Source organism: Ciconia boyciana, chromosome 8 (assembly GCF_034638445.1).
Source record: "Ciconia boyciana chromosome 8, ASM3463844v1, whole genome shotgun sequence".
Lineage (NCBI taxonomy): Eukaryota > Metazoa > Chordata > Aves > Ciconiiformes > Ciconiidae > Ciconia > Ciconia boyciana.
Genome location: NC_132941.1, coordinates 11,160,960 through 11,186,715, shown reverse-complemented (window position 1 = coordinate 11,186,715; position 25,756 = coordinate 11,160,960). Strand labels below are relative to the sequence as shown.

General features: G+C 38.0%; 1 protein-coding gene across 2 annotated transcripts in view; it reads left to right on the top strand.

Moving 5' to 3' along the window:
• SH3GL3 (SH3 domain containing GRB2 like 3, endophilin A3) overlaps positions 1 to 25,756 on the top strand; it is a 59,384-nt gene that overhangs the window by 5,822 nt on the left and 27,806 nt on the right. The gene's annotated exons all lie outside the window — the stretch shown is intronic.

Here is a 25,756-nt window from a genome sequence, read left to right as displayed (position 1 = left end):
TTTCAAAGCAAAATTATTAATAAAAGGGAGGGAAACTTGGTCCTGTGGCAAAGATCAGCATGGATTTGGGGGGGAGTGGCGTGCAGTAAGGGGACAGTAATCTCCACTTCAGCCCTCTTCCTTTGGCATTAGTAAGGCTAACTCACTCACTTTTGAGTTACATGGCTGACTTTTGGTTGTGCAGCCCACCCTGCTTACACTGAAGCTTGCTTCCTGGGACCAAAGTACTGGACTAATAGGTAGGAATTAGGAAGACAGTTCCTTGTGGCATGAAGGTGATTTTCAATATTAAAAATATATATCTGATGGAGTTGGGAGGAGGGGGAAACTAGCTCTCAAGATTTAGGTTTACAGTTATATTCACAATTGTATTTATTACCTGCTAAGTAGCCTGCCAGTAAGGCATAACTGTAGGAAAAAGAAACTTTGAGTGCTTCAGTCAGCTTACAAATTAGCAGAAGATAGCAATCATATGCCTCTGCAACCTTTAACAATGCAGCTCTCAAAGCTTGCAATAGATGGATCATAACGCTGTAAATCGGGAATCTAGCAGAGATGCAGCTACAATTTGGAAGGAGGTTAGTTATATTTTACACGTAAAATATTTTTATATAAAAACCTGAATGGCATTGCAGTAGAAAATGGTATAGCATAATGGAATGGAAGCTGAACTGTCTCCTTGAACACATCTCCTTTTATAGATTCTTGGCTTTGCTGAAGAGTTTTGCACAGGCATCCTGAAAGTTCGAGTGAGAGCTGGCGCTCCATCCTTAACTCATGCTGTTGCCTGAGTCATTGCGGCACATGCTGGGTAATATATTGCAGTGCAGTCTCTTGAGAATCCTGCAATGCTGAAAAACAAATAGACAAGTGAAGCACAGCAACAGCATTGCATTAAGGTTTTCTTTAGCATCATTTGCTAAGTGTTACTTGAAGTTGCGCAAATATCTTGAACAGATACATTTCTACCAAGAAGTTGCATTCTTATACAGAATTTGGGGACAGACTTTGTAATGTACATAGAGGAAGACAAATTCTGCTTAGTTATACTGATAGAAATCTGGGATGACTCAGTGATGGGTCTCTTACATAGGAATGTGCAGCATAACTGTGTAACTGGGAGCAGAATCTGGCCTATAAACCTCAGTCCAAGTGCTTGCTTCCTGTTAAGATAAGAAAGTTGTATATATTCATTGGCACAATATAGCTGCAGTTCCAGAACAAAATATTGCTGAAGAATGGAAGTGGTTTTTATATAACTTTTTGTCTGTTGTGCCATCTGAACACCAACACCTTCTGTAAGCATACATGTAATTCAAGTTACAAAATACATCCCGTTCTTCATACCTTCTTTAAGAACCCTATAAAACCCAAACTTTGTCTTATAATGATACTGTTAAGAACAAGCTGCTTCTATGTTAATGCCACTTTCAGCCCAGTATATAGTGATAGTCTAATTCTATAGTGTGCTGTGTTCTCATTGTTAGTCTCTTTCCTGTTCATGTAAAGGAAGCCACTGCTGGAGTTTTATGACTAGTTGAGAGTTGAAGATGCAGGTTTTAATGATGCTTTTAACAAGTCCAGTTAGAAAAGGGCTAATCAAATGTTCGATTAAACTGGAATTCTATTTTGTAGAGCCCTAGTGTCCTATCACTGTGTACATGTTTCTATTATTAAAGTTATTAAGAGTTATATGCATTGATGGGAGAATATACCAGTTAATTTCTTGCAACATCTCAAATATCAGCAGCTGTGTATGTGAAACACAAAAATAACTTGGCCTTGCATGCTTTCTATTCAAAGGACAATGCCAGGCCTCTGATGAGAATTAATTCTCTTTCTGTACTACCCTAATTAAATTGCATTTTTGATACTGTACCTGTGTTTAATGAACTGCAATGACTGCAGTGAAATTAGCCTGGTTAGGAACTGAACATGGTTATAAGAATCCAGGACTCAAAGGAAATCAAGGGGTTCTAAAATTCCATTTTCTATGATTGGCAGTCTTTCCGTTCTTCTGCAGTCAGGTTACAGATCTAAGGTGAAAAAGTGGGGAAAATTTTTAATTTTTAATTTTTTTTTTTTACCAAGCAAAAAAGAAATAAAATATTAAAACCAAGTGTAAATGGTCCTAGGTATTAACAGCCCCTTTATTGCCGTGTGAGTGCTTTGCAAATGCAGGTAGGTCTCGCTGTTCCTGTTCTTTTTTTTTACAAAAGCAAATAAATAAGGTACTTGAAGGTGATGTGTCTTCAAGGTTAAGGAGCTGGTCAGTGGCAGAACCGAAAGTAGATTGTGTGTTTCCAGACTATAGATGCAATGTCCAGTCATTAGAAATTCTGCTTCCAAACTTTGTTGAGATTTGAAAAGGTGTGTAGAAGAACCATGTCACGTTCACTGTGGGTTTTTTTTTTTAATTCTCCTTTATTTTGCATAAGATGTATGGATAAATACGATATGTAGATATGAGTTTGGATTAAAGCTTCTGTATAAATGTAGTGTAATTCCACTGACTCAAAGTTCATCAGGGCTGAATGTGGTGTGTTCACCTAACTTTACTGTTTTTAATAGCCCTCTGGAACTGGCAAGCAATGTTTTAGAAACTAGGATTTTCAGATAATGGTATCTCCCCAGCAGAGAATAAATGGGGGGGAAAAAAATTTACTTAGAGCCATGAATAAGATGTGAGATTGGAGGTCAGAAAGTCATTGTTTTGATTCAAAATTGTGAATTTCCCTTTCGCAGTCCTGTTGAGAGAGCTAGAAAGTGAAATTTGGTGCCTGTGCCGTCTGCACGGTCAGAGAATGCCACAAACATGGGAATGCCTTCTCTTTCCCGCAGAGAATGTGGCACCTGTCAGCTTGGCTTCTGGGTCACAGTAAGTGTGTGCATGGTGGGAGGGAAAGAAACCCCGTTAAAGTAAATTATTAATCAAAGACTATAACTTTTCATCAATTCAGAACCAGCAGTTCCAGTCTGCTGTCTAGAAGTTCCTTCCAAAGAAAATAATAAGGTTTTTAAAGATGTCAGGATGAATTCTGCTTTTGGTGTAAGCTGCTTGGATGTCTGCCTGGAGGCACTGGAACATAGCAACTGTTACTTACCTTTAAGCTTAACTGTTTATTGTCTTACAGCTTTACCATCTGAATACTCCCTACCTGTTTTTTCCCTGTAAATTGTGGTAACCACCTAAAATTACTTTGTTAGTGTTGGAGCTGGGGCTTTTTTGTTTGGTTTTTTGTTTGCTTTTGCTGGGGGCTGGGGAGAGCAAGCAAAACTTCTTCACTTTCCTGGTCTGTCCTACAGCTCCGCACATGTCTAAAGACCATTGACATTGTTCCTCAGTGGAACTTTCCCTTCCTTGTACTGTTTAACATAAGTTTGTGCTAGTGTCTGTCACAGTATTTTAATGTAATGGGAGGGAAAGCTTTTGTGGTGAACAGTAGGAAAGAGGAGGCACAGAAACACAGGTGAATGGTAAGCTTAGGCAGGGAGTTACTTGCAGAAATACCTTAATATTTGAGGAAATATGTTGCAAAAGAGACTCCAAGTTAAATAGGTCTTCGGTGGATACTTTCATCAGTAGGTAAGCTCTATAGGTTTTTCTCAAACTGTACACTTGGTTACTGCTTTCATTTATGCTGAGTGGGCCAGGTACAGGAGCACTACTCGCAAAGGGGCTGAAGGCACTGGTAAACCCAAAAGTTGCTCAACTGCCAGACTTGTTAAAGGTTGGTGCTGGAGCATGGCGGACCGTTGCCCCTGTGGGTATGTGTAGTACCGACAGATAAGATGGAGGAGGTACTCATCCTTTGTACACCTGTAAGAAGCAAGATGAAACTCAGTTTGGCCACTGGTGTTTGTGTCGGGAGCTACTGTGCCTGATTCTTCAAGAAATTAGGTGTGCAGTTTGCAAACCTATTCTGTGACATGGATTAGGGAGAATGTTTAATTGTCTGGGGAAGACTATCAGGAAATGATAGTAAATTGGCTTTGGCTACCTGAATGAATATACTGTGTAGAAAGTTGGCTCTTACTTTTAACTGATTTGCATGAGCTTTGTTTTGTTTTGTTTTGTTCTAGTCTCAGCCCCTTTGTTTTCTCTGTTCCATTTGCCATTACACACGTAATTTCTTTTTAGAAGTTAGTTGTCCCAACTTCATGCTGCCATTTAATATCCTCTCTTGGAGAGATTCCTTTGTTTATCTTCCATTATGTAAAACTATTTTAATAATGCAAGAACTTGGACTAAGTTTTCTACTGAGTGTATTTTTCTGCGATTCCCTCATACGCTTGGAGGGAGTGTAGCCTTTTATATCAGGAAAATGGATCTCGCATGGTTTGTACAAAGTACATATCTATTTTCCTTTTTTTTTTTTTTTACACATTAGTAAATTATCTTGGGTGTTTAGTCATTGAGATATTTTATATGGTCATAAGCTATTAAGATCTTCTCCATTTAGATATTCTTGGTTTATAATGATGTGCTTTCATTGGGACAAATAATAAAAAATTATATTCTGGATCTGTTTAGGTGGTGGGGAAAAAAAACCCAAGCAGTTTCCATTTGAGGTCTTATGATTCCTGTGATTCGTCAAAAATATATTTGAGACATAAGAAAGCTTTTGACTAAAGGCTTAGTTCAGTCCTCCCACTGAAATCAGTTGAAGGAGACAGTGAATGCTAGAATTTGAGGTGAGCGGACTACCATATACTAGAAATATTTTCTGCTTTTTACTTTCTCAACTTTCATCAGGTTGCTTTGGTGGAATCACTGAGCCCCCAAAATAATCTGTAAAACAAGGATGTAAATAAGGTAACACAAATGAAAAGGAAAACAGAAGCATCCACAGTTACAGATTTGGCCCAACCTAAATGTCTGTGTTTGTGTAGGGTGATCTCATTTCCCAAAGACATTGTATTCTTGCTTATTAGTGTGATGAAATCTATGATCTATGTTCAAAAGTCAGGATCCCATGGATTTATCTACTATAAAGTCATGATACTACCCACCGAATTGTCTACTACAGAGTCATGAAGTTACAGCTGTGTCCATCTGGCCTAGGAGCTGTGGTCTGTGCAGGTCAAACGAAGCAGGTGTTTGCAATGTTCTGTTGCCATTTGTGGTTAAATGCGAGGTCATTAGGCTTCAGCAGGTTTTTTGGATGTGACTTGTTTGTGGTAGAAGAGTATTTTTCTTGTTTCCAGCTTCTTTCCAAAGGTGGAACAAAGGACTTTTTTCAAGGCGGTTTTAGTTTTATGCAAAATCTGTTCAACAAGTTGAAGTATGTCTATATTTTTACAGTTAATATAATATCTGTAAAATCTTGACACACATTGAAATTTAAAAATCCCTAAAGCTCATAGGTGTGAACTGTTTTACCTCTCTCTGCCTCTGAAAGTTCCGGGCTCCAGTTTTACTGTGGGTAAATGGAAATTGATGATAGTACCTCCATTATTATGTATAAATATAGTGTCTATATAACCTGTATTTCCTCTTCCACCATCTTTAAGCCTTTGGAGAGAAAAACTCCTCGGAGATAGCCTCTGCCCAAAATATATTTGCAAGACATTCTTAGAAGACAAAAAATCTGCCCTTCAGTTTCCAGACTTTTATGTCTGAGCAAACATTGCTTGTAGAAGAACTGAAGATTCACTGTGTGGAATGACACTTGCCCTGAGCACTGCCGCCCTGGGTTGCTGACTCTGCCAGAGGTCTAGGCTGAATTGTATCATTTCTATATATTAGTTGCTTTTTTGACATTACCTTTGTGGAAACAGTCTTTAAAGTTTCTTCATTAGTTATTGTCGTACTTCTGAGTTCTACTCAGGTTAGTGTGGGACTGCAGAAATTAAGCCTTTCTGTGTGGTATTGCACCCTGCTGCAAAGAAGAAGAAAGAAGAACTTCAGACCAAGAATTCTTGTGCTACTGATAGCTTGCATAACAGATCTGTGACTTTGCACTTAGCACCTCTTTGTTTATCAGCACATTTGGGAAGAAGCCAGAAGACTAGTACAGCTCACTCTGTCTGATGAACAAGAATTTCAATTATACAAGGCGAAAAGATGCACATACATATAGCTGCTCTTGCACAAAAGTAGTAATGTTTCTGGGAATTGCTTTTTTAAAAAATTATCTCAAAATTACATTTGTTAAGAAAATGAGGAAATTATTTTGTAGAAAAAAAAAGTGAAACCTTATGAACTCATCTTGCCAAGTGTTGTCCATTTTTGTGATACTTTATTCAAAATTATACAAAATTGGAAAAATTACAGTTTTTGAAAAGCCTAGTTTCAGGTGGAAGAAGTTTGTTTATGAAGATTGTATGTATTCTTTTGGAACATTACTTATTTTATGATCCAAAATAGTAACTGCTAATAGTATCATCTAAGTTATTCCTTCAGCAGATGTTCAGTTGTTGCCAACGTATGTGAGACTGAGTAAATTTTATGTTTTGTTCATCACTTGGAACATGTAAAATACACCAAATTGACTATCTTTGCATCAGCACTTTGGCATATATGAAGCATTGACACTGATTCTAGTAATGCATATTATTATTCTAGCAGGTGACTGAAATAAGTACATGGTCTGTCCAAAATTGCTGTTCTAGACTGGTGCAAAAGAAAATTCAGTTTTTGTCAATTTGCCAGTTATTTTCTAAATTTAAGTGACTTACATATACAGAAATTGCAAGTCTTGGTATGCCAGTTGTAATTACTACTCAGAAAATACGGCTGTGCAAAAGCCTGTCTGTAATTCTTCTCCTCTTCTAGTATTCCTGGAAGCTTACATCTTTCTGGGTGTTTAAATTAATGCAGTTACAAGCATGCATTCAGTGCATTCACAAGGATTGCTCAAAATGGTGTTGAAATGTTATTAAAAAAAATTCAATTGCTGTATTTCCATAATCCAAAAAGTAACGGTAAAATGAATTAGGTACTGCAGACATTGTTGGAACTCCTGTCAGTCAGGGCTTTAATTTATGCACATCGTTCTACATGGCACATCTTAAAGGGGTTGAAAAATAGCAAATCTTGCTTTTCTTTGTACTTTTCCAAGCAGCGATTTCAAATTTTGGAAAACTCTGATTCTGTATATTACGCAATTTAGAGTTGTATTGTTAATAATAATGTGTTTAGAAATGTGTTCTTCATTTCTGTATGTATATTCTTAAATCGTTATCAGACGTATATGATAATTAAAGTACCGCATCTGCTGCTTTGTTTGGTATGAAGAATGCAAGAATTGTGACGTTTACATTGCAAGTGAGTTTGTTAGCGATTGAGATTTGCCCTTCAGTGATCTCTTCAGCTGTGGTTAAAGGTTCCTGTTTCATGGGACTTGGCTACTGATGGATGTGCTGCCTTTTTTGTAGGAATTTCTTGCTGTAAAGCCATGTGCCAGTACAGAGGAGGACAGTGCCTTCTGACCTCATTTGCAGTAGTGCTTCAGAGCTCATTGGGGATTTCTGCAGAGGTCTGTGTTGTTCTGTATGTAAATTATGCTTGGAAAATTTTTCCAGTTTTCTCTGTCATTTGTTTAAAGATGTAATTTGATAAAGTTTGATAACAATGAAATACGGACAATTCTGCGTGCATGCTGAGGTAAATCTTTTCTGTCCCCGTGGATGAAGTCAGTGGGGCATTTCTGCAGTGCTGCTGTTGCCACTAGAAAGAATTGTGCCTCGTGGAGATACAGGACGGTGCGCGTCTTTCTTAGAAGTGTGGCTGGGAAGCCTTGTTATCCCCAACTGCATTTTAGTTTGTGGTATTGTATGTAACAATGTGTTGCTGCCTAAAACCACTAGTATGTTTTGAAATGGAGTTATGAAAACAAGGCAAAAATATACAGTGACTACCTTTCTGGACTAGTCACAGTGAACACAGTGATGGAAATAATCCTTTTTTCCTTTTTTTTTTTTTTGAGTTTTCACTATGATACTTGGAGTTTTTCTATTAAGTGAATGAAAGGAGCATGGATTATTAAAAACTTTCAGATACAGAAGAGTGTTGGAGACTTGTTTGTTCCATTTAGGTTTTGCAACTCATGATGAGCACAGGTTGCATTAGCAAAGAGAATAAGACATCTTAAGTCCTTTTGTTTTTCCCATGGGTATGGTTGCTAAGGGCCTCACGTGAATCCCAATGAAGTCAGCAGTGATGCGGAGCTGCTGGTAGCATATTGTTGGATTTTTCAAAATATTTGAGTAATGAGACTGTAACATGATTAAAAACTCAGTTGCCTTTGTAGTGAACCCAGGAACAGGAAGCACATTACTTCATAGCGTTCTAATGCTGAACGTTAACTTAAAGGCTTGTGAAAACTGTCAACTAAAATGGCTTTAAAAAAAAGAAACAAACAAGAAACCTCTCAAGCAGAGGAGTCAAAAAAATCTTGCTAATTCAAAGGGAAAGCGTGCAATCCGTGTACAGCAGGAACAGGTGGATTGCCGTGAGTAGCAAGGAACAGGGACTGACTGTGTGGCAGAAGAATGGAGGTGTTTCACAATGTCCTAAAAGCAGTGGAAACTACAGGACTGACTGCCCAAAAAAGTAGGAATGAAGCCACTTAAAATAATGTGCAGTAAAAAGTAAGAGTAAGAGAAGGTGTTGTCAATCCATTTTACGGTGACTTAATAAAATGCTCAAGGCTAGCATAAGTGCTAAAAAATGTAAGCAGTAGTTTAATTACATTGAAGGACAAATCTCTAACTTGATTATGTGGGAATGGAATTCTCTAAGAATTACTGCATGATGGAAAATAGTTTCTGAAAGAGCAATAAATAGAGATTATTTGTCTCTTTTCATGCATGCAGGGTAGACTTGCTGATAAACATTATGCTGAAGCGGTGATGAGCACTAGTATGCTAATGTGGGGAGAAGTTAATTCTAAACCAAATCAACCAAAAATTATGATTTTGACCGTCAGTGTATCTGGCTATATACAACTTCTGTTGACAGTCTTGTTCTGCTTCCTCTGTACAGCTCACTTGGGGCTCTGTAGTGGATGATCTTGACCACATTTTTTACTGATAATGGATTCACTAAAACTCTCACCTTAAACTATGGCACTGCCAAGGAAGTTTTTACTTTAGATAAAGACATAGTTGTATAGTAACTTTTCAAAACTAAAAATGGTACTCCTAACTATTCGCAGCATATCTTTTAGTGTTCGCAGCTCTTAAACTTAGACAAATTTAAGAATATTTAACCCAAATATGTAAGCTTTGAGCTTAAAGCTGTAAATGACTATTAAAAGTGCCCACATCTTGTCTACATTATTTCCCCTGTGGTTGGTCTGTATTGGCACTTAAAAGTATTTGCCAGGTAATTTCTAAGACTCATTTACTGCTTGTGGTGTTGAATGTATAATGAGATAGGTTTGACTTTAGTGAAGATGATGTAAGTGTATTCTGACTTTATAGAAATCAGAATCAGGTCAGCCCAAAAACTGAGTAAAAACCCCTGACTTTTTCCTAGCCCTTACTTTCACAGGGCTCTCTGACATCAGTTGTGAATAAGTGATCTTGTGATCTTTTTAGTCATGCACGTGAGCGTTGAGGATGTGCTTAAGGCATAAAGTCAGGAAGAGGTAGTATATGCTTGGTGTCCTGATAAAGAGGCCCAATGTACTCAGTCTTTAAAAAAAAAAAAAAATCTAACTACAGTTTTAGACCACAGCTGATTTTTATTTCAATGGGTTTTCAATAAAGCCATCTTATAAGCAGAAATCTCTGGTCATGGAAAATGCAGGAGGGCAACTGGGTATTAATGAATTATGCAGTGCAGTTAAGTGTTTTCCAGAAAAAAAAAAAATTAAATGTTCTAAGGATTTTAATTGCTTATTCTGCACACACAAGCTATGATTTCTGTGTTGACTGATCTGTCTTATTTGAAGAACTAGGATTTAATTTTTTGTTTCAAGTGATGTAAAAGAAATAACAACACTGGCATATGTTACTTTTATGGAAAAATGCTGCGATTTGCTATTCTGTAACAACTCTTACCAAGTCAGACTTCATGTCGGACCCAGCTACAGGGTAATACACTGGCCTTTGGTTCGATGAAGCCTTGGGGTATTTGTTCAGCTTTACATCCATGGGTAGCTCTGGGACTCTTCATGTGCTGAAAGCTGGCTTAGACCCCCTCCTGAGTTCAGGCCTGTGGTATAATCAGTGACGTATTTAATGTTAGCTTTTGCAAGAGCCAGTGGGAGCAATCTTGCCTGAATAAGCTAGGGTAGTTTAATCTGAGAAAAGAGCGAAGGATCCATTTTCTGGGGTTAATTCCAGGGCATTGTGCTGGAACTGGACAGATAATGTTCTGGGAATGTGAAGTGCAATAGATTCCTCTTAGAAGCTATGAATCAGAGTAGTACACTCTTCCAGTACTATGACCAACAATATCCCAACATTTTCTAGAATAAGGCAAAGCATAGATTTTCACTAGACTGAGTGACAACTGCTAGATGTCATGTGAAGAGGACAGAAATGAAGAGGTATTGAATGGACAAGGTAATGTAAAGCTTACTTAGTTTAGGACAGAGAGGTCATTAAAGAAGTCAGACTACCTCACTGGATCATTAAATTGTTTTTTGTACGCGTACCTTTCCACTGCATATGCAAGTACTATGCTTATAGAATTGGCTTTAACAGCTGGATGCCATCAGACTGAGGATGCAGTTGCATGGCAACTTGCATCACCCTAAATCTAGGCCGTGGTAGCCTCTCTCTGCCCCCGGAGTAAGGTCCTGCCCACTTCCTTGAGTCAGCTCTGAGTGCTTGTGTGATCACACACTAAGCTGACAGAGGCAGCTTATCCATCTGAAAACTAACCCAGCTCAAGTGTGTGATTAGCTTTCAGGTGGATTAGCTCACAGCGTAGTCGCACGAGAGCTAGTAGCAGTGCAAGGGAAGTGGTGGGAATGTCTTGACAGGGATGAAAAGGATTTAGAGAAGGCTAAGCAGCTGTGGAAAAATACCTTAATGAATATTAGAATGTTTTGTTCACGTTCAGAGTAGACTAAACCATGCCTTGTAAGAGATTTGTATCTCATTGATGTTCTGAATGATTAGGCAACGAGAGATCTCTGCTACCAGTTTCCCCTGGGTTTAGTGGTGACTATCATGATTATGATAATAATCATGTGAGGGCAAACAAAGGAGACAAAAAGATCTATCCATATTCCAGCAAGCCTGTAGTCCAAACAGGGCAAATGAGTGGAGTAAAATGGTGGTCAACCTGGATGTAGGTAAAAGGAATGTTCCTGGTGAAAGCAGCTCCTCAAGCTATATAACCTGCAAATCCTTTGAGTGACAGGGCTTACACAATGAGATCTGAGAGGCTTCAGTCTGACTTCAGTGGAAAACTGAGAATGCTGTTGAAGGAGGGAGGGGGAACATACATTTTCTGAGTGGAGGAAAGAGGGCCCTTAATTCAGCCGTGAGGAGTATCAGAGGAAGGAAGTTCTGCTCAATCAAAGTGCTAGTGTGACAAATGATGTAGAACAGAGCTGCAAGTTAGAGTAAAGTTCTGAAAGGATGTTAGAGGTAGCAAGTGGCAAACTAACCAGTAAAAAAAAAAAATGTGGTCTAACTTTTCATGTTCTCTCTCAATACTCTTTGGGCAGAACAGAATGTCGAAAAGGACCACTTTGACAATTGCTCGTTAGCATCTGTAAAGCAATCTTCGAATTCAGTCATGAGAGGTGTCTAATATAGAAACATCGTAAATCATACAAGAGTTGGAGTAAGAAGATAATAGGAAAGGTCCTCATATTACTTGGAAAGGAAGCGTGTAAAGGGGGTTATTGAAATCTCTAATTTTAAGGGTTTTGTTTTATAGTATAATCACCCTTTCCCATCTTCGCAGTGGGCATATATGAGTATGTCAAAAGGAAGCCACACCTTCCTTACAAGCACAGAGAGAAACCAACTTTAGAAAGAGGGATTGTTTTAAGGCGAAATCAGGATTGTATTGCTGCCAACTGAATTTTTGCACCAGGAGCTTGTGGAGGGAGGAAGAAGTGTTAATGTGATAACAGTCAGTGGAACTCACTCTGTGTGTAACTTGTCATTCACAGCTCTGGCTCCTCTCCATGCAGAGTAAAGGGGATGAAATATTTCCCGGTGGTTATACCTGAAACAAGACGCCTAAACAGAGGCAGGAATTGGTTCTGGCAGGGTATGTACCTGGCACTGAATCTTGCTGCTCGTCCTTTGTCACCCCGCAGAAGGACTGCTTCTGTGTGATTCACCCACTGTCACCACTTGTCTGCAGTGCTCATGCACGTGCTGTCTCAGTGTATTCTGGCTGGATAAGCAAGTGCCAAACAGATCATAGTTTGGAATAAAAATTCCCAAATTTTACTTTTCAAATAAATTCAGAATGTTTTCTTTCACAAAAGTTTGGAACTGAGCAAGGAGTCAGTAAAATTGGAAAAGTAAGGGAGGATATTAAAGAAAGTGGTGTTTGGGCTTTTTTGGGGGGTTTTTTTGTTTTTTTTTGTGTGGTCCTTTGATGGCTTTATACTTCTGTTTTTAGGATATGCTCCCTTCCACAAGCAGCAAGATTTTGAACAGATTAGGGAACAGTATTTTAGATTTGCAGAATGAAATACTGAAGGAAAACAGTGATTCTGTCCGTGTGGATCTTTATGGTTTCATGTATGTCATTGTTCTTGGCTACATGGAATCTCAGATCAATGAATTTGATTGAATTTTTGTCAGACTTAAGTGTAATCAGGTTCTCTCATTAGAAGCACATGTATCTTCTCATCTGAAAAGTGGACAGTCTTGAGTCTCGCACTTTATTACATAGTCTTTTAAGTAGGCTTGCAGAGCAAATAATGTGTCTGCATATAGACATTTAGATAGATTAGTTTATTTTATTACATTTGAATGCTTATGAAGACGTTTTCCTTTTGAGATGTGCACAATAATGATTACTTTCAATTTACTAATTTATAAGTGTATGTGTAGGCATCAGTGTTGAGTTCTTTGGGAAACAGTGGAGGTTTGTCAGGAGAGTGTTCAAGGTTTTGCAACACAAAGTAGTTTTTGTTGTACAATGCATGTTCTAAAGAATAGCTTTTGCAGACAAGTTTGACTAAAATGCTCAGTAATACTGTGACGTGTCACTGCCTGGTGCGAAATGAGTCACTCTATAGAAATGCAAAATCGCATTATAGAGTCCAGAGTCTTGTACTTTATTCATATATGGACAAGAATGTCCTTTGTCCATGATACTGTTTTTCTTCAACATCTGTATGCATTTAGTTTAAGCTCATAGACACCATGCTGAGTATTGGTGTATACACCATCACATGCTAATGATCTGTTTGAGTTGTATCATTTGCCGCTGTTTTCTATGGGTTCAGTATCTTGCCATCTTTTTCACTGCTCTTCTAGATGTGATTGAAGATGAGGTATGGTTGTCAAACTGGAATGGCTATTTTGTAATGTGTAGAAATACTGGTCTCAGAGCTGTATTTATTTGGGCTTGTCCAGAACAATTGCGCATGTTCTGTCTGAACAGTTGCAATGAGTAGGAAAAGTAATTTAGTGCTACTTGGAAGGACCACAGTTAGAAGTCATCAAAGGGCAGTCTGAAACCTTTCTGCGCAGAGATCTGGAATGAGTTTGGAGAAAGCATGAGTGATAGTTACGTAGCTCTGTGATTTATACAATGGCATGGAGATGAAGGCTTTGTTTAGGAATAGGATTTTGCTCTCTGGAAGGGGGCTGGATTTTGCTACAAGTAAGTTGGATTTACTGGCAAGGAGGAGTAGGAGGCATGTAGAAATCTTGAAAAACTATGAGTTTGCAATGAGATGGACTCAGTTTCTGGAATGTACTTCTCAGTGTTTTCGCTGCCTCCAAAGTTCAGTAGCTGCCAAGGGCATCAAGAATAAAAACACTGTGGTTTAGAAATTCCTATGTGAAGCCTGTGTTCCTTGCTTTTTCATCCCACTGGCATGGTCAAACAGTTTAAGTGAAAACTGCAGTGTTAGTGGGGTGCACTCAGAAAGCCTATCTAGGTACCTGGGAAGGATGTCAAGACTGATAAGGATTTCAAGTTTAAAGCACTTGAGATGGTAGATCACCACGTCCAAAGAAAAGACTTCAAATCACAATGTGTCTCAGAATTTTAGTGCTAGAAGCAGTGGTTATGCGCAAGTGCAGCTGGTGTAAGAGCCTGTAGGACCCAAAGGTAAAAGTCCATCTTCAGGATAATGGTATTACTACAGTAGATTGTCTGGGTAAGTTAATAAGAAGCTCCATTAATCATTGGGTGGTCCAGCTCATTTGTGAGAGACTGAGGGGGAACAGGAGGAAGAATTGTGTTTGAATTGTTCTTTATTGGAGTTCAACTCCTTTGGCCAGAATGGCTTGGAATAGCAAACACCAGGTCTCTCTGCAGTTGAGATGTTGTGCTAGCTCTCTCTTGCTGGAATCAAGCTTCTGCTTTGTGGCAGCTGCTCTTTTTTCCTTTAAATGTACAACACACATTTCTTTTCACGTTATTCAGCAGCAAGTGTTTAAGCTCTGTGCTAGTGGTTAAAAAGAATAAAGAATGCATGTAATTAGGAAGCTGAGAAAGCTGCTATATGTTATGGGAAAGAAATAAAAGATGGCACTTTTACAACTACAGTTGAGGGTCTTGCCAAAATTATCTGCATATGGTTACTGATTGCTTAATATTTTCTGTCAAAGAAGCTTAGTAAAGAAAATTATCTTAAACAAGTACTGTATGCATTATAAGAGAAAGGACTTAGCCTTTTAGGTTTAGAAGTGGTGGAATACATGCCTTTAAACATTTCCTGCTAGAATAACTTTAAACATTCTGTATGCTTCTAGCTCGTGTATTTGTCTAGTAATCTTACCACGTAGAGCTGCAGGGTCTGACCTGGAGCTTAAATCAAGAAGTGTTTTGCTGCTGACAGATCTGAAGGCAGGAGGAGACTCAAGTCCCATTTAAAAACTGAAGGATTTAATACACGCTGATGATATTTTGTCTAAGTGACAGACTTCTAATTGGAGACCTTTACTCTTGCAGATGATTTAGAACTCATGGTGTATTGTGTTTCCTAACCTGACATTGCAATACTTTAAGCCGTTTGGCAAGTAGCTGTTCATGGTTAATAGAAATGGTGACACCTATCTGTTGTGTTCTTAAGTTCAAGTGTCCATGCATGTGTGGGAAAGTGCTTTTGCAATTTAAAGGCAGAAGGTCAAATTTAATGAAACAGAGAGTCATAAACAGTGCATATCTTTGACAGAAGGCAAAGCTGATAGGAAGTAGCTTTTCAAGCAAAGGTTTATTGCAACTCTCCTTGAAAGCAAAGGTAGTTATATCTCTTTCTAGCTGTTTTCCTCCCTCCTCTTTCATTGTTATCTGTTTCGCAAAATAACAGCAAGTACACGATCTTCTCTGGGATGTTTGCTACCGTATTTCTGTCATAGGACTCTTCATTCTTTCAACCTTGAGTTAGAAACTATATAAATTAACAGTATAAACCAGTCTTGCGCTTTGGTACACTCTCATGTTCTTTTATCAATAAGTGACTCCTGAGCAGAGTACTGAAAATAACAAAAGTATTTGCAGCTCTTGCTGGGAACAGAAAACAGACTAACAGGGGAAAAAAAAGGGAGGGGGGGCTAGCTTGTGAAAGAGAATATTTAGGGTGGAAGGCTGGATGAATTATCATAATCTGTAGATGCACAAAGTAACTGGTCATTCTAAAATGTTTCATTTCCTGCCTAAGTATAAATTCTCTGAACAATTTATCAAGCCACTGCTCGTAGCTGTGGGAATATTTTTCTTTTTTCTTGACACTTAATGCAGCAAACTGGAACCATAGCAGGACAGTTCTTTGGTCCTCTGAGTTGGGCTTAACATCGGAACTGACATGATGATTAGACCTTTTTCTGGTAAATTTTATCTTTAAGTGATTTAATTATGAATGGTTTCATAGGACCAATGTATACTGATGACAAGGCCAGAGGGGACACAAGTGCATCTGAAACAACTCCATGAGGCCCCCATTCATAAAAGTGTCTAGATGAGAAACTTGGCGATAGTCCTGTAAATAGGTTTCCCTTTGCGAGCAATCAGTTTGTTTTTTAAATGGTAAAGAAACTCTATTCCTCAATGCAAAGCACAACAGGCTCTCACTATGTGACTGTAAATCTGAAGTTATGAAACTAGCGACTTAAGTAAATACACAATTTACAAACTGTCAAACGAATCTCTAGAGCTAACCTGTCTAATGGGCATGGCATTACATCAATGGGTGCCCTTATTTCAGATTGACAAGGATATATCAATCTATATCAAATTCCAAGGTGGGAGAGAGCTTAGAGATAAAACCAAAGTTACTCTGTCTTCTCTGCTGTTTGAACTTGACTAACTCAAACAGGGTGAACTCACATTAAAAATAGACTTAAATGCAATGAAGTATGCTCTAAATGAGTTTAGTTTGTGTCAGTATACATAAATATAAAAGAGCTATTTAAAAAAATATCTACATATTGCAGATTCCCTGGGTTCCTTTGATTTATGTACATTCATTGTAATTTAAAAAAGAAAACAAACCATAAACTCTCTGTTTTTATATTCAGGTTAGTAACGGAACATTTGCATCATGCTAGTGGGAAGATGATTGGACTACTTGAAGCTACTGTCAAATGCAGAAAATAAACACACTGAAGAAGAAAAGACTTCTTTTCCTGTCTACTCCCTATTGCACTTCTAAATCTCTTCAGGAGATCATTCCCTAATCATAGGAAAATAGCATCTAAAATAATTGAAATAATGACACTTCCTTTAGTTATTGCTTTTCTTTTAAATGGAAGCAACCCTTCACCTCCAGGCTAGTTGAGATAGTAGTTAAATTACTGTTTTTCACCAGCTGGTAAATGAATAGTCTATCCAGGACTTATCTTTCATTCCCATGCGTATGTATGTGCAGATGCAAACTGATATCCATATGGTCTGTAATAATAGGTTCTGAAGAGTTAGTTCAGTTCATCTCTAGTTAGACTATGTCAAGGAAATCATACTAAGAGCAATATTTTCCATGGCAAAGATGCTGCTGTAGAACATGCAGAATTTCAAAAGTTACAAAGGCATTTGTCTGACTAAACTTGAACATATCTCTAAGGAAGTAATGAATAACAGGCAATCTGCTGTCCCAAACAAGATACAATTAGGAAATATTAGAAACCATGTAACAGTGACAGCATAATAACAACAAGCAAGGCACTTACCTTCCTGTGCTTCCTGTATCACCTTCATTACTGTTACTGACTGTGGCCTGTGTGCAGCCATCGGAAATGGTATTGCTGTATTTGCAGTGGCAATACACTGTGTAGGAAGAAGATACAGAAAAGGAACTTTAAAAGAAGTTTAGAAATAGTAATTGACCCATTTTGCTTATAGAGTCCCGTAGCTGAGCAATACTTGGTTTGGTTTCAGTTCATTGTGAATGCATGTGCATCCCAAAGTGAAATGGAACCAGTTAGAAAAAATAAAAACCTACCTCGCTGCACTGGCTTTAATCTCTAGTTGTTTTTGGAAGGTTAATGGAAAATATAAACCACACAAAAACATAAGCCCTATGCAAAGGCAGTGAGTAGGCTTTCCTCATTTGTCTATGAGGGGGAAAACCATCTTTGTTTATTTAGGCTTGGTTTTGAGTCTTGGTCTGAAGCTGCAATGAAGTACTTTCCCTCACATCCAGACTTGCGCGCTGGAGAATTGCTTTTATCTGACATCTGAAGCCTCAAGTCGTGTAGCGGGGTGTATTGCTTGAGTGCTATGACAGGTAGCTTGGCCTTAGCTATGCTGATAATTTTATTTTTGCACAATATAAGATGGAGATGATAAATGTATGGTAACAAGACCAAACGCCTTGCTGTGATCAGAACCAGCATTTATATTTTACACTGCTGCCTCTTTATTCCATCCCTGTCCTACTGACTTCAGTAGAAAAACTTTTTTTCTTTTGAAATTTCTGTGGTTCAGCAGTGTCAATATTTTGCATGTGAGTGGTGCTTTAGCATTAATGGAAAATGGACTCTAGATGGATTTAAATCTAAAACCACAATATCCTGGAACCTGTTTCATTAAACCACCTATTTGAAGAGCTGTTCATGAAAGAAAATTAATAGGGAAGATTGATGGAAGAAAATGGAAGAAATTGCCCCTCTTTTCTCTCCCTCTGAGGAGCTCTGAGCTACTTGCTGGCAGCTGCTGGAGACTGCCAGCTCAAATGCTGCTGCTCTTCTTTTTCTTTTTCTTTTTCTTTTTTTTTTTTTTTCTCCTTTGTGTGTGTGTGATTTGCTCAGATTTTGAGCAGGGTCTGACATACAGCATAGATGGAGAGAAGCGTGTGTCAGAGGAAAATAAACAGGAAGAAACATAACGCAAAGAGAGAGAGGCCATAAGGAGGGGTGAGGCAACTGAGAGAAAAACAAACTAAATGGAAGCAGTGGTAGTGAAAAGAGACTAAATTGAATTGACTGAATTGAAAAGAAATGCAGAGGTACCAGTGATTAGTGCATGAGGAGGAAATGTGTCGTGGGATGCATGGTTGGCTTAATGTTTCTGGGAGAGAGAAAATCTGCAAAGCTTAGTAGAAATACTCAAGAGATGGGAGAAAGTGACAGCTCTGCGCTTCTGTGCTGTAACGTGAGGTGAGCATGCAAACAGGACTGCCAGGAAAACCTGACGCAGTTTAGTGCCTTAATAGAGCTGACTGCCCCTGGCACAGAGCTGTGCGTAATACAATAGTTGTCAGTGGTGAAGTGATTTTCTTGCTCTCCCCTTCCCTGCTTCTTGTTTCAGTTTTTGAGCACTGAGCCAAACTCTTATTTTTCTCAATTTCATGAAGACGATGATACTCGAGCAAAGACCAGACTTTGTCCCTGGTATTTGAACTCACGGCATTGATTTAACCTTGGTGGTATGGAGGAGCATCCATTTTGCTGTCTCTTTCCCAGGAAGGCAAGCAGTGTTTATATAACTTCAGCCTTGCACTGAGAGCTTCAGCAAGCTTTTAATTGTCACTAGGGCTCTGGGAACCCAGCTGGTAGTGGCTGCCTAGGGAATACACTGAGTTGCTACATCCCTTCTTGCCAGGGACATGTTACATTCCTGCGCCTCTCTTCTAGTATCAGAACTGTCTTGGCCATCAGAGAGTGATTGGTACAGCTACGGGCCACCTCTCACCAAAGGCTCTGAAACTGGGATCCTCAGGCCGAAAGGAGAATTTGCAGCAAACCTCTACTGAAAGTAGAGCTAAATTCTCACAGATTCACAAATGAAATGCATAAATTTAAAGTGCTAATGTTTTAAGTAGGATTTCAAATGAAATTATTATGAAGCATTAAATGTGCTGCCCTTTCAAAAGTAATAATTTCTGCCATGGAAAAGTAATAATTTCTGCTATGGTTTCCTTTAAAACTTCATTTTTGCAGACTCTGGCAGTAGTGATACAGGTGAGAGAAGTGCCAGCTTGAGCTAATTTTACTAGCACAAGGGACTGGGATTTGAGAGGTAACAAAAGGAGAGGGGTAGGGGACTCCTGGAAGAAATTACTGAATCCATTGCAGAAAACGAATGCTGTAGAAAATGGGACTTCTGTTTATAATTTAGTATTATTACATGTGCCTTTTGGGTAGGTAGGATCGCCATTGCTTTACAAATAATCATACAGTGTTTCTTTGTAGAAGTGTGTCTGTTCATTTGCACTGGCAGAGTGCTTCCAAGCCAGGAGCCTTTGTTGTGCAAGTCTGCCTTCTTTCTAGAGTATCCAACTTTTTGTGTAATTTTTAAACACATAGCTTATTTTTGTGGAAAAGTATTTGCTCACTGTCAGAATTTTTAGTGCCTTTTGAAATGTATTAGGCCACAGTGCTATGGATCTTTATATATACATGGTAGTTTGCAAGTAAGTGTTGGGTCCAGACATGCACAGGTAACCATGTAGTTGAGCAATAGTTTAAATATTGGTAATTTCTGAAGTGTTTCCTGTGTGATAATTGTAGGCCATACACAGTCCTAAACTGGATGTATGCCCTAAGGCATACTGATGGTTCTATGTTGTGGATGCAAAGATTGTTTAAGAAAATACCCACCACCCATCCAGCCATTATTTATGAATGTAAATAAAAGAAGCCTTTACTATGCTATGCTAGAAGAAACACAAGGACAAAATATTGCTGGAAAAGAAGGCATTAAGTAGTAATAATGTAGTAGTAGTTAGTTTAGCTGCTGTCAGCTGTTTATGACTAGAATCTGAAATTAAACAGAGCTTGTATTTTGGCAGTGTTGAGTCCTGTGTGCTTCTCTGATGAGTCTCTTGGGCTAGACTCTTAAGAAGTATTTACATGCCTAGAGATTTAGAGAAGCACTTGGTGGAGTTTTCAAAAGCATCCAGGTCCCTAATACCTCTTGGGTTTCTTGGGGATGTGTGTGTCAGTGTACATGTGTGTTTGTGTACACACATGTACGTGCATATAAAAGCTGTTGATTAATTCTATTATTTTGAAGCAAAAGCATATTCAATTTAATAGGAAATAGCATTCCGTCCCAGTTTGCTGAACCATTGAGTTATTTCACAAATACTATTTTGCCTGTATCTTCCTCTCCTAGAAATGCATTTTGTTTTATTCTTGTTTTCCCTAACTTGGTGTATTTGTAAGGCAAAGGGGAAACTTGTTAATCCTTGTAGCTTCTGACTTGCATGGAAAAGGGTGTCCTTTGACATGTATCAGCGGGTTTAATGGCATGATGTTGTTATGTGTCATATTTATTGCTAAGACATCAATTTTGCAAATTCCAGCTTAGCATGGTTTTGTTGCTGAGCTCTGACAGATTTACCTTTAAGAAAGAAAGAAAAAAAAAAGCTAAAAGTGACTGAAAAAAAGTATAAAAGTGACTGAACTAAAGAATAATTTGTAAAATGTTGCCCTTATGTTTCTGCTAATTATTCATTAATCTCCCAATCAGCACAAGAAAGCAAGTATTTTCTATTTACTTGCATAATCAGTATTTAATATTTTGGTTACTGATATATTTTGAAATGTTGCCTCACTGTAACTGTATGTGATATGGTTTTATGATCCTTATGAGGTTCTCAACTTCATTAATACTGCTGTGGAAAGCTAATTCTGCTGAATCAGGACTGCAGCTGGATGTTGTAGTACCCTGTTGTTTTCTTTAGATTTAGTTTTAGCAGAATTTAGTTAGTTAGTCCAGGATTTATTATTAAAAAAAGAAAAAGTGAATCCTGTAATTGCAGAACCAGTTAAACTTATGTTAGTGTAAAATGAGTGATCACATGTTCCTTGCTTTGTGTACAATTTTTGGTAGCTTTGATACAATGTTTTCTGAAGTTTGGTTTTAAGACAAAGCTGGACAGCTGGACAGCACGGAGTTTATTCAATTCCTAATTGAGCTCAGAACTGTCTCATATAATCTTAAGCAAACTGTTCAACTTTCTGCTAACCAAGTGATTGCATATTTGGACTGAATGCAGATTTTTGTATGTATTTTCCCTTTTGTAAGGTTGCAGTTATTTAGGAACTAGAACAATCCATGATTGCATAGATCAGCAGGAAACCACCATCATTTTGTAGATTTGAGAAGTGTTATCACTCAAAATTTGAAAATTTGAAACACCTATTCATATCAGTTTGAACATAGAAAACAGGTGTAAACACTTTTCATTTCACTTTTCTAACAGACTGTCTACAATAAAAATATCTTTCTTGCATGGATTGTACACTCATTTTCTCATTTTGCTCTCAGATGAAATCTGGAATTGCATTCTTATAATAAATTTAATGATTGTGCAGTAATTGACAACTCACAATTTGTATCCCATAAACATAACTTTCACTTGCTTTGCCTGTTCAGAAGTACATATAGAATATTTTATGTAAGATGGCATTCTTCAGGGCAAAGAGTGGAGATCTGAGACTCTGGCATTCTAATTTCAGAGTTACCACTTGTTTACTGTGTGGCCAAGGACAAGTCAGTTTAACCCAAATTCAGTCAAGTATTTAGGTTTCCAGTTTTCTCTCCTAAATTACTGGCATATTAGGAGCTTGGATGTGTGGTTCAAGCTGTAGCAATTTGTTCCTCATTTTTCCTGTAGCATCAAAAGCTACAGCAGTGGCTAATAAGTAGCTCTTGCTGAGAGCAGAAAGTCTGGAATCCAGACCTGTGGACAAGCAATATCAGCAGCACAAGTAGCATGGGCTTTCTTTTAATGAGAGGCTCGAGACCTTTGGAGTGTCACAGAAAGAGTCAAACTGTCCATTACATTGTGAAGATAAAATATTCTGAAATATGTTAAGAACTTTAAAAGAGTATGCTTTCTTAGAGGAAGAGACAGCACCCTTCTCAATGTGCAGACTTCTTTTATAAGTCTAGATTACACAGTCTATATTTACACATACTTTGGCTGGATTTTGTTAATAAGGTTAATTTAAAAGGCTGCCTGATTGTGTACTGACTGGATCAGCTGGGTACAGGATTTTGAGTGTTGACCAAGTAACAGCAAGTGCCCAGCATTCTTGACCCTACTTAGAGTTCACTTTCTGGCACAGACTTCTTGCATCTAGTTTTCTGCAGAACAACTTATATATCAGAGCTATAATGTAATGTCTGATGTTTCCATTGCTAAATTAATAAAAAGCGTAACCAAACCCTAAATTCTGGCAAAAAAATTACATATGAGAAATATATTAGAAAGAGCATAGGAATCATATGGGGTTAAGTTCTGAGCATTGCTGTCAAAGAAAGGAGATGTAATTTTTTTTTTCACAGATACGGTAAATAACGAATTGAGCCATAAATAATATTTCACTAGATGTTATTGTTGACTTTCATAAACTGCAGGATCATGACTGGTACATTGTCCTGTTTTTACAGATGACTTAATTGTTTAATGCCAGACACTTCATCTTACCTTATCAGCTGTAGATCTTCCCTTAGAGCACAAGGCGTTACTACATCGTTTGCTGCTTACTTGAGAGATGATGAGTTTCTAAAGCACACACACAGGATGTTGCAGGTCTGTCAAGACCTTTGATATGCTTGTGTCTGTTTCCTTTTTTTTTTTTCTTGAAAGAACAGGAAGCAAAAAATATTTCATGCATCCCAGAGTTGTGTCAGCAGAAAGAATTGCAAGGATGCTAGGAACTTATAGAAATGGTCAAACACCCACATCATATGCATTGTATGGCAGATCTTTATGTACAGCACTCATTAGCTTTGTCAAAATGGCATGCCCTTCCCTTTTGAAAAATCTCTGTTGTGATAATACTCCCAACTGGCAGAATCTTTTGTTTAGACTATGCAAAATCATATAGGTTGTTCAACTTATCACACTCTTAACGTTTTTTTTCTTCCATCTTTTTTTGATTGTGTACGTCCTTCCTGAAGAATAGAAGGCACTCATCAACCAGTAGCCTCATTTATATCACGTTCTTGGGTTCTGTGCTTTTTCCTTTTTCTTCGATGTGGTTTCCCAAGCAAAGGCTGTTGGATTGATTAAATACATTTTGACATGTACCTAGGTGTCTTCAGCAATCCTTATTCATACAAGTTGATTTAAGTTAGGAGAGATCACACTAAATGGTACAGAAGAAATGTACGTAAAAGAATGGAAATCAGCGGAAATTCTTGTCTGCATAGTTATGAGTCTCTAACACCATTAGTTTGAAAGCAGAACCTCCGGTTGATCAGTTGGTGAGATTTTTCGCTGGAAGACAGACATCTTGGATTGTCTCTGTGAGGTGTGTCTAGATTGCCTGCTGAAACTCCTACATTGGCAGGGAGTTCTGTCACTGCTCAAATGTTCCTGTATGTAGTAGTGCTTGTAAGGGCTTTCTTGATCCCAGAATACATGGCTTGCACTATTTGAGCTTCCTTTCTAAATAAAACTAAGCTGCCACTTCTGAACCTTTGCCAGAACTGTGCTGTTGCAGCTCAACAGCTGTGGCTGTTCTTTGATTCTGCGTGGTAGATGCAGACCTTATGTTCCATGGTGTGAATGGGTATTTTTTTCTTTAGGAGCATATGGGGAGTTTTGATGGACTGGGTCCATTCTTGTTGATACTGGTAGCTGTAGAGTTGACTGTAGTGGTCTCAGCTGATTGCCTGGCTGGACTTGTCTACACTTTGGGTCATGCTCAGCTGTGAAATATTTGCTCCATGTTAGAAGGTAGGCTTAATAATAATGCTTTACGTAGATTTACATGCGACCTGTAAACAGTGACATGCTTGAAGCTGAGTTAATGTTACACCAGCAGCTCACAGAACATCACCATGCAGGAAGTACGCATGTGGGGACACCCTCAGATCCTGACTTCGCAGGCAAGTCACATTAGAAACATATTTCTCTTCTACTCCTCTTTATCTGGCGTATCCTTTTATAACTCAGTTAAAAATAATCTACTGTGATCTTGTTGCTCCTGTTTGTGTGCAAAGTTACAAGTAATGAAATAAAGGGTTCATAAATATTAGTGAGATAGGAATGTTCTTTATGAATATAAACACTCTGGCAGTACTTTCATGCATTTCTTTAACTTTGTGTGATTCAGAAATCTCTTGGTAGAAAATGTTTTGCTTCTTGGGAAACAGGCCCTTGAGATTCCTGGTGTCCTTTAGATGGCCTGGGGTTTTTTTGTTATGCAAATGGAATTTTCTACCTAAATCTGTGGTCTCTGAAAATAAAATGGGGCTCAGTTTTTATTTTTCATGTTTATAAGTTGTATAAAATTTTTAAAATTAGAAAATATTTAATAAATATTTTAATTATATTTATCTTAGTGTGTCCTTAAATGTAATAGATTTCTACATATATTTAAAATCCTTCATATTTTTAAATAATACAACTCTTTTTGGTGTTTTGATTTTGTTGGCTGCAGGGACAAGTTTTGCTACTGGGTCCCTCAGAGATCCCTAAAGGAAGCTTAGATGTAGGGCATGCCCTTTCTTTACTCAAGGTAGTGTGAGCATAGTCATGAGCTGTCTTTGAAGAACAGGCACATCCCAAAGTTCATACTTTGTATTTCCACTTTAAATATCTGGGAACAGAGATCTTCAGTGAAACACTAGGATGTGAATTCCTGTGGCCATGGATGTGGTGTTCTGGAGTTCTGGTTCAGCTGTTTGTGATGGGTAATGAATTACGAGAGAATCGTCTAATTGTATGCAACACTTCTTCATCTCCCTGCATTTATATAAAAATGTACTCTGCCATGGATGCTGCCTGAAAGCAGTTTTCATTTTTGTAACTGCAATATGATTATAATTTTTAATCAGTATTAATGTCTCACATAAATTCCAAAATATTACATTACATTTTATTATTACGCATAAACTGTTAGGAAGAGAGAAAGCTTCACTTTCTTAAATACCCATGTACAAGTGTTTTTTAATTCAGAGATATTTTATATCACTCATGTAGCCATGAGAGCAATAATAAATATTTGATTTTCAGGGTGCAGCTTCTTGCACTCCATAATTTTGATTAAATAGCAGTAGGACCCAATTCAGCTACTTGATTATTTTTTTCAAAAAACCCCAGGTCTCTCTGTTGCTGTCAGAAATGTTTTTTACTGTTTTCCGAAGTGCTTTGGAGAAATCCGTGCTACTGCTAGCTGAATGTTTAGTGGAAGAAAAAGTTATAAAATACTCCATGTAAAGGTGATGACCCTTTGAGCTTCATACTGC